Source organism: Choloepus didactylus, chromosome 3 (genome assembly GCF_015220235.1).
Source record: "Choloepus didactylus isolate mChoDid1 chromosome 3, mChoDid1.pri, whole genome shotgun sequence".
NCBI lineage: Eukaryota > Metazoa > Chordata > Mammalia > Pilosa > Megalonychidae > Choloepus > Choloepus didactylus.
The window spans coordinates 159196271-159211643 of record NC_051309.1 but is presented as its reverse complement, the minus strand read 5'-3'; the positions used below and the strand labels follow the sequence as shown (position 1 = coordinate 159211643).

At 37.1% G+C, this 15373-nt stretch overlaps 1 protein-coding gene and 1 pseudogene across 1 annotated transcript in view; one reads left to right on the top strand and one right to left on the bottom strand.

Annotated features, from left to right (window-relative positions):
* SLC10A7 (solute carrier family 10 member 7) overlaps window positions 1–15373 on the top strand; it is a 294226-nt gene that overhangs the window by 124099 nt on the left and 154754 nt on the right. The window lies entirely within an intron of this gene.
* On the bottom strand, window positions 3534–3889 carry LOC119529905 (annotated as a pseudogene).

Genomic DNA, 15373 nt, shown 5'->3' with positions numbered 1-15373 from the left:
GTCCCTCATATTTGAAGGACAGTTTTGCCGGATATAGGATTCTTGGTTGGTGGTTTTCTTCTTTCAGTATCTTAAATATATCACACCACTTCCTTCTTGCCTCCATGGTTTCTATTGAGAAATCCACACATAGTCATCAAACTTCCTTTGTATGTGATGGATCACTTTTTTCCTGCCGCTTTCAGGAATCTCTCTTTGTCTTTGACATTTGATAATCTCATTAAGTATCTTGGCATAGGTCTATTCAGATCTATTCTGTTTGGGGTATGCTGTGCTTCTTGGATCTGTAATTTTATGTGTTTCCTAAGAGATGGGAAATTTTCATTGACTATTTCCTTTATTATTGCTTCTGCCCCCTTTCCCTTCTCTTCTCCTTTTGGAACACCCCAGGACACGTACATTCATGTGCTTCATGTCGTTATTCAATTCCCTGAGACAATGCTCATATTTTTCTATTCTTTTCCCTCTCTGTTCTTTTGTGTGTAGGATTTCAGGTGTCTTGTTCTCCAATTCCTAAGTGTTTTCTTCTGCCTCTTGAGATCTGCTGTTGTATGTCTCCATTGTGTTTTTCATCTCTTGTTTGTGCCTTTCATTTCCATAGATTCTAATGGTTGGTTTTTCAAACTTTTGATTTTACCTTATGTTTTCCCAGTGTTTTCTTTATGTCCTTCATCTTTTTCCATCTCTTCCCTGAACTCATTGATTTGGTTTTTGATTTAATTTAACATTTTTCTTTGAAAATTTTTAATAGATTGTTTCATTAAAGTGAAACAATATCTCAACTGTATCTTGATTGAGGTGTAAGTTTGTTCCTTTGACTGTGCCATATCTTTGTTTTTCCTATATAGTTTTCTGTGGTCTAGGTGTCTGGTTTCCTTGTTTACCCCAAGGTTAATCAGATCTTCCTAGACCAGAACAGGTTCAGATCTCAGAATGGGGTTATAATCAGTTTCATTTCTCCCTGCAGGTTTGTCTCAAGAGATCGACAGACTTTCCTCTGAGGTTTCTAGCCACTGTACTTTTCCAAACCTGCTGTGCAGATGGTGCCTGTCACTCTCCACTGGTGGCCCCTTTAGTTTCTGTTTTGGCTGTTTTCCCCCAGGCTCTGGGGTCTGGTTCTGAAGGGAAGACTGGTAGTAGAGCTGGACCCCACCTCCTTCCTCTTAGGGAGGATATACCCCCTAGGGAGTTTTCATCTGCATTTGAATAGTTCCTTTGTCTCTCTGACTCTGTTATCTCCACCCCTTGGATTAGAGTGCCATGAGCTGAAAATGTCTAAGGTTCTCTCCACTGAGCCCCTCAGGTTGAGAGAGAGAAAAAGGAAAAGAAAGCCCCCCCTTTCAGAGCCAGTCCATGGTCCCCCTGTTTCACTCGTTGGCCAGAGGTAACACCTGGTCTTCTGGGCTACCCCTCCTGGGACAGATGAGTCCTTTGGTTCTCTAAGGCCAGTTGTCACTTAAAAGCCTCTGTCTGCATGTTTGTAGCTTGTATTCAGAACTCCACATTTGTTAACTGAAACCCCAGTTGGAGCTGGGCTGAGCTATATTCGCTTGCTCAGAGAGTTTTGCTTTCTACCACAGTGAGGTATTGCAGCTCAGCCTGCCGTAGCGGGGAGGAGGCTCCCAGTGTGGTTCTGAAGCTTTTACTTACAGATTTTATGCTGCAATCTCAGGCATTCCTCCCAATCCAGGTTGGTGTATGATGTGTGGATAGTCACAGTTGTCTCCCAGCAGTTATTCCAAATTATTTACTAGTTGTTCCTGGTTGTTCACTAGTTGCTCCAGGGGACTAACTAGCTTCCACTCCTCTCTATGACCCCTCTTCCTCTTTTATTCTTTTTTAATGTGTGTGTTTAGAGATATAAATTTCCCTCTCAGTGCTGCTTTTTGAGATTCCCATAAGTTTTGGCATGTTGTACTTTTATTTTCATTCATCTCAAGATATTTCCTAATCTCCCTTGTGATTTCTTGTTTGACCCATTGCTTGTTTGAGTACATTTTTAAATTTCCTCAAATTTGTGAATTTTCCATTTCTCCCTCTGTTACGATTTCTAGCTTCATTCCATTGTGGTCAGAGAAAATACATTATATGATTTCAATATTTTAAATTTATTGAGGCTTGTTTTATGACAATATATGGTCTCTGCTGGAGAATGATCCCTGTGCATTAGAGAAGAATGTTTATTCTGCTGCTTTGGTTGAAGTGTTCTATGTACATGTGTTACCTTGTTGGTTTAGGGTATCATTCAAGTCTTCTGTTTCCTTAGTGATATTCTGTCTAGATGTTCTATACATTGTTGAAAATGGTGTTTTGAAATCTCCTACTATTAACATAGAGCCATCTATTTCTCCCTTCAAATCTGTCAATATGTGCTTTATATTTTTTGAGGCTTTGCCATTAAGTGTATATATATTTGTAAATGTTATGTCTTCTTGTTAAATTGACCCTTTAACAGTAGATAATGACTTTCTTTGTACCTTGTAACAGTTTTTGACTTAAAGTCTATTTTATATCATATTAATTTAGGTACACCAGCTCTCTTTTGGTTACTATTTACATGGTATATTTTCTTCCATCTTTTCACTTTCTACCTACTTATGTCTTTGAATTTAATGTGAGTCTCTTGTAAATAGCATATAGTTGGGTCATGCTTTTTAAATCCATTCTGGTAATGTCTGCCTTTTGACTGGAGAGTTTAATCCATTTACTTTTAAAGTAACTACTGATAATGCAGGATTTTCTTCTCCCATTTTACTATATGGTCTTTGTATGTCTTGTACCTTTTTTTACCCTTAGTTCTTCTGTTAATGCCTATTTTCATTTTTTTTTTTTTGATTTTTTGTATTGCACCATTTTGAGTGCTTTCTCATTGCTTTCTGTATATATTTTCATATATATTTTTTGTGGTTATGTAAGAATCACGTTTGATGTGATATCAACTTATCTTCAATAGTATGCACATACACTGTTCCTATACCCCTACTTCTCCCCACCTTTTTGTTCTACTTGTTACAAATTGTATCTTATTCATTTTTTTCTTATATAAATTACTTTATTTATGCTTCTAATTAGACCTTCACAATCCTTCTTTTCACTGTGTTTTTTTAATGTGAAATTAAGTTGTAGTTATAAGTAAAAGTTGGTTGCATAGGGAACAATAATTGCATATTTGGTTTAACAGAAATAAAAGAATATTTGTCTTGGGCTGCAAGATTTTGTTTGTTACATAGCTTATTCACCATGCAATTATATTATAAAAATTTTTTAATTTTTAAAAGTGAAAATTATTTGTGCTGTTTGAGCTTTAAGAGTTGGAATGTTTAAGTGCAACGTCAATATCAGCTCCTTAAAGATAAAAGCAAAGTGATCTATGCTATGTCTCCCCTGCAAGAGGGAATTTGGATTTACAATTAACATGAAAATCACGTATCAGACTCCTGCAGGTGATTCTCCAGCATATCTTTTCCAGCTCTTCTTCACAGTCCTAATATATAGTTTTGAAGAGTCCTGGTAAGTGTTTCTCCTTGGCAGCCTCACTTTCCCACAGCATGGAAGTACAGGTTTTCACATATACATAACGTGATGATAGAAAATAAGATACAGTAAATTAGATTTCTAAATTTTGGTTCTAAGTCTCCTTGTTGATACCAGTAGATGAGTATGCAGGCAGCAATACTACTCAAAGAGATGCAGACAGCAAAAAATATATTCAGTGGTTTTGGAAGTAGTTGAGGGAAAACAAAAGCACTGATCAGCATTACTAGAATCAGTAAAGATGTTAAGTTTCCAACAGCTAAATTGATGATTCGATCCTTGGCTGACATCTCTCTGAACAGAGGTCTCTTGTCCAGGCCACTGAGCCATAAGTCCTGTTGGAAAGGTTCTCCATTTTTGGGTTTCTTCACTCTCCCCAGGCCACTCAAAACCCAGCCGGCATCACCTCCCATAGTCTCGGGCCCACGACTCCTAACACCTCCTATTTACCAAGCTCTCATAGCCTTTGACCCTAGGTCAAGTTGGGAAAATCCCAGCAGTGGGTGGGCGCTCAGGTCGGGGGGGCAAGGCTGCTCTGCCCTAGCCCTCTCCTCCTCATGAACAGCTGCTGCAGGAAGTGAAACGAAACAAACACTGCATGGCTGACTCTCCACCCACACCAACCGCCCGAGCATATCTTGTTCATTTTATGTTCAAAACCTTAGATTTAGCATTACTTTTTATGTTTTTGCATTTCAGAAATTGTAAGAAGTAAGAAGTGGAGATACATTCCAAAAAATACAGTATGATAATACTGGCATTTATAATCACTCACACTGTTACCTTTACTGTAGGTCTTTATTTCTTTATGCTGCTTCAATCCACTGTCTAGTGTCCTTTTCCATCTGAGGAACTCCCTTTACATTGTGTGTAGAGCAGGTATAGTGGTGATGAATTCCATCAGCTTTTGTTTATCTGGGAATGTCTTAATCTCTCCCTTATTTCTGAAAGACTTTCTCACCAGATATAAAATTCTTGGTTGATATTTGTTTTCTTTTAGCACTTGAAATATTTTTTGCCACTGCCTTCTTGCCTCCATGGTTTCATATGAAAAATTGGTACTTGATCTTACAGGGATTACCTTGTATATAAGTTGTTGCTTTTCTCTTGCATTCTTTAGAACTCTTTCCTTGTCCTTGGCATTTGATAGTTTGATTACTAAGTGCCTGGTTCTTATTCTCTTTGATTTTATCCTGTTTGGGGTATGTTGGGCTTCTTGAATGTGTTTATTCATGTCTTTTGTTAAATTTGGGGAGTTTCTGCCATTATGTCTTTGAATATTCCTTCTGCTCCTTTCTCTCTTTCTTCATCTTCTGGGACTCCCGTAATTCATATGTTGGTATTCTTAATGGTGTTCAATAGGTCTCTTAGGCTCTGTTCATGTTTTAAATACTTTTTCTTTGTGCTTCTCAGCCTGAATCATTTCCATTTGTCTTGTCTTCACAATCTCTGATTCTTTCTTCTACCGGCTCCTATCTGCTATTGAAACACTTTAGGGAATTTTTATTTTCAGTTCTTTTGGTCCACAATGCCAGTACTTCTATTTGGTTCCTTTAGAGAATCTCAGAGATTTTAATATTGTTCATTTGTTCTTTTTCTTATATCCTTTAGTTTTTTTCTCCGTCTTTTCCTTTATCTCCTTAAGCATATTGATGGTCATTATTTTAAAGTCTCTGTCCAGTATGCACAAAGTCAGGTCCTCTTCATTGATGGTTTGTGAATTTTTATCTCGTACTTTGGATGGCCCATCATTTCCTGTTTCTTTATTTGTCCTTTATTCTTTTGTTCCACACTGTACACTTTAATTATTGTAAAATGTTAACTCTAGGATTTAATACCTGGGCTGACTGTTCCTTAAGTTTGTATCCAGCTGGTGATGTGACAGAGATTTCCTTGAGTGCAAGGAGCTAACAAAAACAAAGAAAACAAAACATTCAACACCTTTCATAGTCTTTGCAAGTTGGCTCTGTTTTGGCTGGTGGTCTCCTTCAGTGCTTAGCCCTCCTATCAAGAAGATCAACCTGAGGCTAATGGAAAGTACAAGGTCCTCTTTAGCTTAACTTGAGCCTGTGTGGAGCCATGGAGCCTGTTTCTTTTCCTAGGCTTGTGCTTATTAGTGGAATTCCCTTGTTTACAGTTTATAGGAGATGGAATGCTTCCTCTAATCCCTGTGAAATAGACTTTCACCCCCTCCTGGGTTCTTTATGGTATGACTTAATGCATGAAATCTTTTGCCCAGGCCACCTGGACTTAATTATTTCTTACACTGCTTTAGCTGTCTGCAAGCTGCTTCTGTGCCTTTCAGGGCAAATTCTGGAAGGTGAGTGTTCTTGTTTGCTAAAGCTGCTGGAATGTAAAATACCAGAAATGGACTTGTCTTTTATAAGGAAGTTTATTAAGTTACAAATTTACAGTTCTAATACCATAAAAGTGTTCAAACTAAGGCAACAAGAGTATACCTTCACTGAGGAAAGGCTGATGGCATCTGGAATACCTCTGTTAACTGGGAAGGCACGTGACTGGCATCTGCTGGTCCTTTGCTCCCAGGTTGCATTGCTTTCAGCTTCTGATTTCAGTAGCCTTCTCTTTAAGCATCTGTTGGTTCTCACTTAGCTTCTCTGAGGCAAACTCTGGGCTTAACAACTCCAAATGTCTGTAACAGCTGTCTCCAAAATGTCTCTGGGCATTTTCTCTCTAAGTGTCTCTCTCTGTGTCAGCTCTTGTGGGTCTTCCTTGCTTCTCCTGGGGCCAAACTGTGGATTATGTATCTTAGCTTCTCTCCAAAATCTCTCAGTTTCTCTGAGTTTCTGTGTCTGTGAGCTCTCTTAAGGACTCCAGTAAAGGATTAAGACCTGCCCTGAATGGGCAGGGTCACACCTCTATGGAAATAATCTAATCAAAACCCTCAATTTAGTGGGTCAGAACTGCATGGAAACAACTTAATCAAAAGGTCCCATCTGTAATAGGTCTGCCCCTACAAGGTTGAATTAAAGAACATGACGTTTTATGGGGTATGTAACAGTTTCAAACTGGCACAGTAAGCATGAGACAGCTTTCCTATTTTAGTCTTTCAGCTTCCACTGGATAGATTGGTACTGCCTCCGGTTACTCTGCTCCCTCTGGAATTGGGCCTGGGTCCTACAATGGGAGCACAGGCTAGCTCCACACCATGCCAGGGTTTGTTTTGCCTACTGTTTCAGGCTGCATTTTCTTGATTCACAGCTTGCCCAGTTACTGCAACTCTTTAGCCATTTTCTGGAGTTTTGAGGAAGATGATTCTGCCAGTTTTTACTAGTTTCTAAAAGATTCTGTAGGGTGATAGTGCCCTGCAATTTATACATCTTATGCCACCATCTTGGTCTACTGGAAGTCCTCCTGAAGTGCTTTTTAAAATTAGAGTGTCTGTGCTTTGGTTTTTGGCCTCTCCCTTGCTCTACACTGATTATTCCTACTTAATCATTCAGCCAAGCATCTGCTTTATGCCAGACACTGTACTAGGCACTGAACATACCTGGGAATAAGGCACAGTGTGTCTGAGTAGAGCTGTGCTTAAAGTTTATCATATATATGATACTGCAAGTAATTCTGTGATAGGTTTGTTTAATATGCTTGAGAAAATCTAAAAGTATTACAATTTATTGATTTAATTACAGGCAGCTTCTGCAAATATTACATGAGTTTTATCTATTCATTAAATACTAGTGACTTTTAATGTATGTATAGCATTTATAGTTTTCAAAGCACTTTTGCATATATTTTCTTAGCCAAACACCATACCTCTCCTGTGAGGCAGGAATGGCATTGCAGATAATTAGGTTTTGAATGAGACTGGATTCTAGAATCAGATGGCCTGGACCATATTCCCTCACTGTGCCTCCATTTCCTGGGAATAGATCTGTGCCAACCTTGTGGTTTATTGCACAGATTAAATGAGATATTCAGCACTAAAGGTTGAATAGAATACCCGGCACATTAGTAAATACTCAACAAATATTAGTTTAATTTTTGGGTATTTTGTCATTTAATGGAAACTGAAATTGAGATTCAGAAAGTTCAAGTGGTTTGTCCAAAGCTTATCCAGCTAGTAATGGGAAGAGCCAGAGCTACAGTTCAGGTCCTATGATTTCTGTTAGAGTTGACTTTTCATCATATTATGTAGCTGAACACTTCTGTGTTAAACCAGCAGATAGTTCAAGTAATAGGAAGTGGTAAAAAACATTTTTCTTTTTAAACTATTCTTAGTTTCACCTTTCAGTATTCAATCCTGACTTATACCCTTTCTTTCTGATGTCACCACATAAATGAGATGTCCCCATGTCCATAAAGTGGAGCCTTTATATCCTTGAAGTAGTCTAAAAATTTGCATCTCCTTAGAGATATTAAGCTAATATATCTCTTTAAAAATTGCTTGATTTCTTTCTTTGACAGTTTTCTAGTTTCATTAGGAATGAGAATACTGATTCTGGGACTATTAAATTAAGACTTCTAAAAGGTTTCTGCTATCCCACCTGACTTTTGTTTCTGTTCATGCTGAGGAGCAAAGTACATATAGTCAAGGGTTACTGAAGTCTGTATAGTCAGTATAGTCAAGGGTTACTAAACTTAGTGAAACCTGGTGTCAGGAGTCCCCAGGCCACAGCCACCTTTGAAATCTGGCAGGAGGCAGCATTATGTTCTGGGTATTTTGTTGCTTGCAGTGGCACCCTACCACTTTCTAGGGTCAGAGGAAAGTGGCAAAGCCAGAACATGCAGACTATATCTGGACCCCTAATGAGCTGATTTTTCACTTAGAAGATATCTTTATTTATCTCTGCAAAGGAGCAAATAAAGCAAGGTCTAAAACCTTGAGCTATAAGATTGGACTTCAAATATATGAAGAGTTATTGCCAGGGATTTGGGAAATTGGAGGAAATTGCAGGGGGGTAAATTTTGGTTGAATAGGATGAAAAACTTGATAACAATGAGAAATTTCCACAATTGGAATGGACTGGCTTTTGATATGATGAGTTATCTATTACTGGAGGTGGTAGAACTTAAATAACCTCATAGAAAAGGGAGCTTAAGTCACCATGGATGTCCTTTTGCTATCCTTTGGGTCCTCACTGTCTTGCTATGGGTGACTGGTTTGATCCGGTCTGGTCCCTGGGCCTTGCAAGGTGTCTCCAGGGAAATGGATGGTACTGCCTGACCTTTCTGGGTATCTCTAGCACCCATTGATAAAGCTGTGATTCTGGCCATTTGTACGTGCTTTTGAAGTCCCCATGCTCTGCAGCTCTTGCTTTTTGATCTCAGGCCTCTGCTGCCTACCAGCTTTCTGTGTTTCCTTTTTTGGGTACCTGGACATGTCTGGATCACCTGTACAGGAGCTATAGTTAATGTTAATTTATCTAGAAATTTCCATTCACCAGTGCTACACTATTCTTCCTAGTCATGTTGGGTATGGCCCAGTGTGAGACTTTCCGGAATTTACAGCTTATCCAGGGTTATACCTAACAAGCTGCTGATTAGCCCAGTGTTCTAGGTTCTTCACCATCCCTTCCAAGCAAGGACCCCAATATTATCTACCCATCCTCTTCTTCCATGTCTCTCTGAATTTCCTTCCTTTAGTTCTATAAGCATAGTTTGCTTGTTCCCTGGGCCATTAGATCTTCCCTTATATTGTGTCCTGAACTTTCTCTTTCTTTGTTTATGGTAAGGATTGGTATAAACTTTACTGGATATGCCCCTTAAACCGAAATAGGAAATTAAGGAATTGAGACTATCATGTCTCTCTCAAGGATCCTGAGACTCTCTTTGAAGACTCTTGTCTTTCTGGGAACTCCAGTAAACCCTACTTGACAGTCAAAACTGAAGAATGGCTTTGGTGCTAGAGCATATGTTCACCCTGCTCTTGGTGATAAGCCTCCTGCCTTGGCTTGAATGGAAAGGCTGCAAGGAATAGTATTTACATTTGAATAAAGAATATAGAGTCTAATATTTTCAGAATAGTCCTACTGTAGATTTTTTATTTAGCAAGCAAGATTGCTTTAGTAACTGTTAATTCATCCTGCATAATAGTTATAACTCATTTGAGCAAGAACCTGTAGTGAAGAGAGGCAGCTAGAAGGTAATGTAGTGAAAAGTGAAAGCAAGAAAGGAGATGACAAAATCATTAAATATGAGTCTATATTGGTAGCTCCCCTTGGTTTAAGGACAAATAGTCTTACCTGTTTCACTAATATCTGAAATGATGTTAGAGATGTTTTAATATAGCGATATAAGAAAGTTTTAATATATACTTTTGATTGTTAGGCATTAAGAAATGATTAAATTGTATGAAACCTAATTTTTTTAATTAGATAGGGAAATAAGTAATGATATAACCTTGATTGACTCGTATTTAAAATACTTGGAATTGAAATGTTTTGATATTTTAAAGGGGTCATCTTTCGCTGGCTGAGAAAATCGGCTTAGAATAGTAGAAAGTCTATTCTACAATGATCCTAGATAAATGAGAGCTTTTTCTTGTGTATGTATTTTAATAAAATAGAGCAGTTTAAAAGTCCTTCCTAATCCCTACCAATTCAATCTGGTAAGAATTTTAAAAATTCATTTGTTTACGAAATATATTTTGAGTGTTTATTGTGTGCCAGGAACTAAACTAGACATTAGAAATGGAGTGGTAAACAAGCTATATAATCCTTGCCCAGATGGAGTTTACATGTAAATAGGGAGACAGAAAACAGAAAAATGACTACATTGTGGATTAAGTGCGATCATAGAAATAAGCAGAGTGATGATAAGCCAGAATATTTTTCTATTTCATTAAGGTCTTTTCCTAACTACTCCCCATTTTTCCTCCTCTCCTAAGATAATTTCTTTAGCAGAAAACCTCAGCCTTTAAAAGATTTGCTTAAATCCTCCATATAAAGTTGTGTAATAAAGGATGTATAATGTGAGTTGTTGACAAAGATTGGCTGACAGTCAAAATTTGGCTTATTTTTATATTTATGTATATAAAAATTTTAACTTAGATTGTGTTGGGCAGGCTAAGCTAGAAGAGCATCATTTTAATAACAGTGTAGTAATGAGTTTAGAAGAGATATTTGTATACTTGGTATCAGTTGTTGCACTTAGCTTTTTTTACTTTCTTTTGTACCTTAAACAAATATTTCTTACAGAGAAGTGTACATGCTATTATTTTTGCTATACAAAATTCACATTGATGTTTCAAGGAGAAGTGTACTGTAAAGAATGACAGTATTAATTAGTAACTTGTTTTAAAATTACCTTTTGATAAGTTGAAGGAAAATACCTTTCAGAAGATCATTTGAATTAATTCCTATCTCTTTTAGGCCAAGTAATTATATTCTATAATGTGTTTTTTTTTTGTTCAATGGACAGAGTAAAGATAAAAGTCAACTGTAAAGATAACAGTGTATTTCACAGCTGACTGAAGCAGGTGTTAGAAATGCAGATGAAGTGTATTGACTAAAGACTATAGAAATTTGAAGTGAAAATGCTGTTGGTCTTCATGCAGTGTTCTGTGCAAATGAACTTTCCAGTAGTTAAATTATTCATTATATTGTGTGAACTAGTTCAGGAGTTAGGGAAAAGGTGCCTTTTACCATTAAACTGTTTCTTTCCCTCCGTCCTTTTATCTGCATTTGACAAGCAAAACGAACTTTTACGAAGTTTGTTTTGTAAGTTTTATTCTAGCAAGTGAATTCTGTGTATCTCTCTCTCAAAAACAACAACAACAAAAAAAAAAAACACCAAGGAACAGAAAACTCACAGCCTTAACTGACAATATAAAACAGCAGAGACCAGAAAAATTTTTTCCTCTGTTTTTGATATAATGAAAGCCATTATTCTAGTAAGTGAATGCTGAATCTCTCTGTTTAAACACACACACACACACACACACACACACACACACGAACACACACACACACGCACACCTAGGAACAGATAACCCACAGGCTTAGCTGACAATATGAAACAGTAGAGACCAAAAGATTTTTTCTTCTTCAATTTTGTTATAATGAAAGGCATTAAAGACAAATAATTGCAAAAGTAGCTATCTAATCATCCTTACCATCAATCACCCTCACCCAAAAATATTTTTCAAGTGCCTGCATGTACATTATACTATGGTGGGTTAAAAGGTTTTTAAAAACAAGTCATTCCTTCTGTAATCTTAAAACACAAGAATCCTGATTCTTTAAAGACAAACAGATTTTTTTTTTAATGTTTCATAAATGATGTTAAAGTGGAACAACATTTTAAGGGAAATATCACAATTCCTGGCATTATTTCTAGTCTCGTTTTGACTCCTTTTGCAAACATGTCTAAGGCTGGCTGACATAGCTATAGGATACCGCACCAGTTCCTGGAGGTTGAGACTAGTGTTAAAACATCTGCTTTTCGTGAACTCAGATCACTTCAGGACACCCAAAGAAATTAAACAGCTATCTGGGAGGAAATCTTAAATACTTAACCTCATTTTAAAGGTGAAGAAGCTATAAATAAGATATGCCTTTTTTAAAAAATTATTTTTTATCTCCACTGAGATTCAAAGTTGTAGAAGTACTGAAATTTTGACTTAGTCTGTGTGAATGTGTAGATTTAAAATACCTTTCTTTTGACTCCTAGGACAAAGAGCTTGAGTCCAACAGATTTGGGTTAGAGTCCTGCTTTCATGCCTTACAAGCTGTGTGACTTTGGGCAACTAAATTTAACATCTCTTGGTGCAAATTTCTTTAATGTAAAATGGGTATACTAATAATACCCACTCCTGGGGATTGTTGTGAGATTAAATATAGGACCATGGGCCTGGCATATTGTAGAAATTCAATGTATGTCTACTTTCCTTTTCATTGGGGCAGTACCTTTCCCTGTAGAAAATCCTGCCCCTGCTATATTCTCGTTTTAATTTTATAGAAACTGTAGAGTTGCATTTGAGGGTAGGTGTAGCTTTTTATCAGTTTTAAGTGTTTTGTAGTTGGAGATTTGGGGAGAAGTTTTGAAATATATTGCCATTAACAAACAGACTGATATATGGGGGGAAGGTATTCAATTTGGATTCAGAATATCTTGGTTCAATTCCTGACTCTACATGAACTAATTTTAGGACTGTAGACAAGTCATTTAACCTATTGGATCTCTGTTTTGTTGACTGTACAGTGGGGAAAATAATAATAATAATGCCTCATCTATGTAACCTTATTGGGTTAATGCGAGAATCAGATGAGATATGATGTATTGCAAACTATTAAATGTTCTTAAAGATTACATAAACCACTATCATTCTGCAAATTATCATTATCAAATATATCATGTGTGCCCTCCTTCCCATTGGAAATACATTATGCTATAAAATATTGATTATTTATTTCCACAGCAAAGGGTATCACTTTTTGTGATCCTTCCTCATAAATTAAGCCTAATAATTTGTTATATAACTCAGATGAAATTGATACTATCATAAAAGTCTCAAACACACATAATAGTCTCCTACAACACAGGATTATTTTTGCCGTAGACTTTCATCGCTTAAAAATTTGCATAACCTGTGGGGCAGTTGCTCTATTTCTAGGGTTGTGGTCTGATTTCCACAGCATGGATGAACTCAGCATGAGATAACTCTGGTTTTGTATTAGTTCACAAATATGCCATTTTCCCCCATTTTTGAATTAAGGTATAATTTACATACAGTAAAACTCACCATTTCTAGTGTTCAGTTCTGCAAATTTCAACAAATTCTTATAGTGTAACCATCACTCTAATCAAGATATAAAACATTCCATCACCCCCAAAGTTTCCCTGTACCCCTTTGTAGGCAACCCTTCCATCTACCCTCTTAGCCCCTGGCAACTGCTGATCTGTTTTCTCTTCCTATAGTTTTGCTTTTGCCACATACATATATTATGTAGTCTTTTGAATTTGACAGATTTGTCATTTTTAAACACCATTTTTCTTTTTGCAAGCACTTTAAAAAGAGATTTCCATGCTGCATTTTTAGAGTGTACTTTTCAATTATTGAGAAACACTGATTAATGTTCTTGGCTAATAATATATCTGTAGATAGCTTGAGAGTACCTAAATATTCCCAAGCCTTTGCCTGTATATACCTATTTCAGAACTCTGTCTGTTTGTCCTATTTATTGAAAAAAAAAATGGCTAAACAAATTATCTTTAAGAACATCTTAAAATGTACTTGCTCCCAGGTTTTTAGTTTAGAGTTTTGATTTGTTTTCTCTACTAACTCAAACCCTTGAGTGTAAGAATTTACAATTTCTCTAGGAATTTCCACATAGCTGCAAAATTACATACAGTACTGCCATAATATACTAAAATTCCTAGGAGACTGAAAGTTCTGAGCTGTGAAGAGTACTATAGAAATTAATAGCATTAAATCTGGTGTCTCTCAGTAAGGCTCACCCATATCGACTCAATGTAGTGAATGCACTAATAGATTAGTAGAATAGATTAGGTAAATTGGGAGGAACTGGAGTTCTGAAATTCCCAGAAAGTTAAGAACTATAGGACACTTCAGGAAAAAAAATTGACTTAAAATCTCCCATCTACTCATGTATATCAGTCAACTTTACGCAATACAGGCATTTATTATCTCTGTTAATAGGAAGATGGAAAGGAGATAATTGCTAATATTGGTTCTGATGTTTAGCAATGTAATTAAGTCCGAGGCTCGTTCCAACTCTCTGTTTTACCTTACTTAGCTGTTGGTCTTTTATCCTTCTGCTTTGCCTTTTGGCAGCAAGATGGCTGCTACAGCTTCAGGCATTGTGTCCTTGTTCAAGTTAGGATGAAAGAGGAAAGGCTTTGCTAGTAAACTCTCCTTTTACTGTGTCCTTTTATAAGTAAGAACAAATATTTCCAGGAGACCCTCAACAGACTTTCCCTAATGTTTTGCTGACCAGAACTGAATCAACACTCCTAGCTGTAAAGAAAGCAGAGAAATTGAGTTATCTGTCAAAGGGAACAGAATCTGGCTTAGAACCATGTTTCTTAATCCCTTCCCCTTTCACACATAGGAAATGGTAACATTTGGGGTACATCCTGGGGTAAACAGAATGCTTCTGCTCTTCCTAGACCCTGCCCTTCTGCCCTGAGGGTTAAAAGGAATCAATATCTTGGCTATCTATGGTGCATTTGAGGAACACCTGTGTGCCATCATACATTGGTTGGAGATGATTGGAAGTGAGTCATATCCTAAATTGGATATATTTTTGCTCCAAAGAAAACAGTGTTCTATTAGCATAAGAAGTTAGGAATGGCTATTGGATGGGCAATTAATAGAGTCTGGCACAATAACTGTCTGCTTTAAAAATTATATTTAATTTTGGACTATGTCGTGTTTGAATTTGAATAAAAATGTATCATTACTCTCAGAAGTCACTTTCTTACCCCCATTTAATAGTGAAACTGTACTGTGGAAGAGGCTTGGCCCAGGAAAGCTGACTTCTTTTCTCAGGTAAATCTTCAAGCCCCACTCGTGATTGTCTGGCTTCTGTATTCCATGGAGTTACCCTGGTAGTCTGCACTGGGAAATTAAGAGGCAGGAAAGAATCCAGCACCATAATGGGTTGGTTGATTTATGAGAGTCCAGAGTTGCATAGTAAACTCATGCTAAGGAAGGATTTTAGAAACACTGAGCAGTTAGGTGGTAGTTGGCTTCTCATATGTCACATTGCCAAGGGTGCTCTAGCAAATCATTACGTCTCCAGTGTAGTCAAGACTGGATGCTTCTTGTGGGTTGTCTATAGCAGAGGGTGGAGGTAGGGTCAGAACTGCATCAATAGTGAGTTTCAGGGGTTGACAAGGCTTTATCCTACAA